The sequence below is a fragment of the Cuculus canorus genome, chromosome 23, assembly GCF_017976375.1.
Source record: "Cuculus canorus isolate bCucCan1 chromosome 23, bCucCan1.pri, whole genome shotgun sequence".
Lineage (NCBI taxonomy): Eukaryota > Metazoa > Chordata > Aves > Cuculiformes > Cuculidae > Cuculus > Cuculus canorus.
In genome coordinates this window covers 218,491-221,862 of record NC_071423.1, presented here as the reverse complement: position 1 = coordinate 221,862, position 3,372 = coordinate 218,491, and positions in this window count along the sequence as shown.

Below are 3,372 nucleotides of genomic sequence, written 5' to 3'. Positions count from 1 at the left end.
ACGGGGAAGGGGTGGGGGGGGCACGGGGACGGGGGGGACACGGGGACGGGGAGGATGCGTTCAATGCCTTTTCCAGACGTGTTATGGTATCAGCCCCATCTTCTCGCCAGCCGGCGCTGGCAGTTTTGGTTGTTTTTTATTTCTTAAAGCTCATCGATCGGTGACGTTTGTGACATACGATGAATGTTTCAGTCCTAATAAAATCAAGCAAACACGTACAGGCGTCGGCAAATGTCTTTCTCCTCCTCGAGGGGGAATTCGAGGGGGGATGTGGAGTCTTTTCTCCCACCGTGTCCTGGGCTGCATCACAAGAAGCGTGGCCAGCAGGGCGAGGGATTCTACCCCTCTGCTCCACTCCTATGAGGCCCCACCTGGAGTCCTGTGTCCAGTTCTGGAATCCCAAACAGAAAAAGGAGATGCTGCTGCTGGAACTGGTCCACAGGAGGCCACAGAGATGATCCAAGGGTTGGAGCCCCTCTGCTATGAGGACAGGCTGAGAGAGTCGGGGTTGTTTAGCCTGGAGAAGAGAAGGCTCCAAGGAGACCTTAGAGCAGTTCCAGTCCTGAAAGGGTCCCCAGGAAAGCTGGAGAGTGGCTTTTTGCAGGGGTCTGGACTGACAGAATGAGAGGGACGGCTTTAAATCGAAAGGGGGAAGATTTAGACTGGTCGTAAGGAAGAAATTCTTGACGCTGAGGGTGGGGAGGCCCTGGCCCAGGTTGCCCAGAGCAGTGATGGCTGCCCCGTCCCTGGAGGGGTTCCAGGCCAGGTTGGATGGGTCTTGGAGCCCCTGATCCAGTGGGGTGTGTCCCTGCCCATGGCAGGGGGTGGGACTGGATGGCCTTTGAGGTCCTTTTTGACCCAAACCATTTAATGATTTTATGTCATTTCTGCTGGGGCTTCGTTCCAGGTGAGAGATGTTTAATTGACTTATTTTACAGAGCTGAGTGTTGCTGGAGCTGGTTTCCTTCCCCATGGCACCATGTGAAACAGGTGAGATCCTGTCAGGTACCCAAGGATGGCCTCTCATCGCGTCATGAGATTGAAAATCTCAGAACTGGTCAAAGGTTTACGACTAAGGATTATGGGTGTGGGCTCATATGTGTTTTTGCCACAAGTCAGAGTCTGGTTACCTGTGAGGGTCTCCTTAGAGCCTGGTACTCAGGGCTCATGTGTGTGGTCCCCAGACGGGATGGCTGCTTGCAGCAAAGACCAGAGAGACGATCTCGCCCTGCTGGATGCAGCGAGTGCTTTAATTCACGTGACAGATTAAAACAAATTTGAGTTGCCTTGATAAATTCACTGCTGCATTTGTGCTTGTACACTTATTAGCAATTAGATATAAAGCAAGGAACAGCAGAAATTCGAGTTAGCAGTTATTGTCCCAGGGAACCATCTGGCAGAGGCAGAGGTGCGATTCTGACCAAGGTGTTTCTTCTTGGTGGAGGAAGAGAGGTCCAGACCCATCAATCATATAAGGTGCTCATTTTTTTTCTCCTGAAACAAAAGAGGTTTCAAGTACTGACTTTATACCTTTTGAAAACGTTTCAGCACCCCTTGGCCAGGCCGGGCTGAGCCTGTTGGTGCTGACTGGCCCTTGGCAAGGCCACTCATGTCATCAGAAGCGAGGACTCAGTGGTTCCCCAGGCTCAACACGTACTTTTGGGGTCTCTGTTTTTATTTGAAGCAACACCAAGCTGTGAAGGCTCCGTCCCAACCCAGATGCCACTTACTTGATAGGAATGTGAGGCCAGACCCCAATCTATCTGTCTGCCCAGATGCAGAGTCCGTTGCTGGCCGTTCCCTTTGCCAAGCACTTTCGTTTGACAAAACCAAGCTTATTTTGCCATTCACAGAGCCTAACAACTCAATAAGACCACACATGGAGATGACTAAAAGCTTTGAAACCCTGCAGGCCACTGCCCAGCTCAAGGCTGGCATTGCCTTCGGATGTAGTTGAGCCTTGAGATGGCAGAGGGGAAGAGGAGGAGGTAACCCTGCCCTGTGCCCAGTGCTTGAAATAGGATGAAACGCCCCAAAAAATGAGAGAGGTGATTCTGCCCCTCTATTCCTCTCTTGTGAGACCTCACCTGGAGTCCTGTTTCCAGTTCTGCATTCCTCAACAGAAGAAGGAGATGGAGCTGTGGGAATGGGTCCAGAGGAGGCCATGAAGATGATGTGAGGGCTGGAGCACCTCTCCTCTGAGGACAGGCTGAGAGAGTTGGGGTTGTTCAGCCTGGAGAAGAGAAGGCTCCAAGGAGACCTTAGAGCAGCTTCCAGTCCTGAGAGGGGCTCTAGGAAAGCCGCGGAGGGACTTTTCACAAAGTCCTGGAGTGACAGGACAAGGGGGAATGGTTTTAAATTGGAAAGATTTAGATTAGACATTAGAAGAAATTCTTGATGCTGAGGGTGGGGAGGCCCTGGCCCAGGTTGCCCAGAGCAGTGGTGGCTGCCCCATCCCTGTTCAAGGCCAGGTTGGATGGGGTTTGGAGCCCCTGATCCAGTGGGAGGTGTCCCTGCCCATGGCAGGGGGTGGAACTGGACGGGCTTTGAGGTCCCTTCCAACTCAAATCATTCCCTAAAACGGTGAGTTGCCCCAAAGAGCCCCTGCTGGGACTGGCGTCAGGTGGAGGTGATGTTGCAGGCAGGGGAAAGGTGAGATGCCGGTGGGATCTGCCCAGGTCAATCCTCACCGAGTGCCTTCACTCCCTGTGGCCAGATCCTGCAGTCCCGGCGGCCGGGCTGGATTTATGGGGGGAGATGAGGGCGAGAAGGGATTAATTCCCCCCTCCTCCTCCTCTGCCGGCATCTAATCTCTGCTGGTGCTTCGAGGTCTCGCCCTGGTTGGATCAAGGACCAGGACAACCTCGGAAAGGATTCACCCTTGGGCTCCTTAAAATCACTGAGTGTTGCCCGGAGGGTCAGGAAGGTCTTTTTTAGGGTCGTTTTTTGGTTTTGAAGGATCGCTGTGTTTGTCCTGAGGGATGCTTGAGGGATGCTCGAACACCCTGCGTGGGGGGGAGGGGGCTGGGGATGACATTGGGGCGCCCCATGCCTCCCCCTTTGAACCCTGACATTGAAAGTAATTAATTACCTCCCCTAATTAATTCCTCCTTGCATCTGGATTGTTGCGTGGTTGGGGTTCACAGCAGGGGAGGCTGGATTGTATGGAGGGGACGGGATTGGAGTCGGGTGTAGATTGGATTGGAAGGGGGGATGGATTGGATGGGGGGTGGATTGGAAAGGGGGGCTGGATTGGATTGGATTAGATTGGAATGGGGGGTGGATTGGAATGGGGGGTTGATTGGATGGGGGGTGGATTGGATTGGATTGGGGGCTGGATTGGAATGGGGGATGGATTGGAAGGGGGGCTCG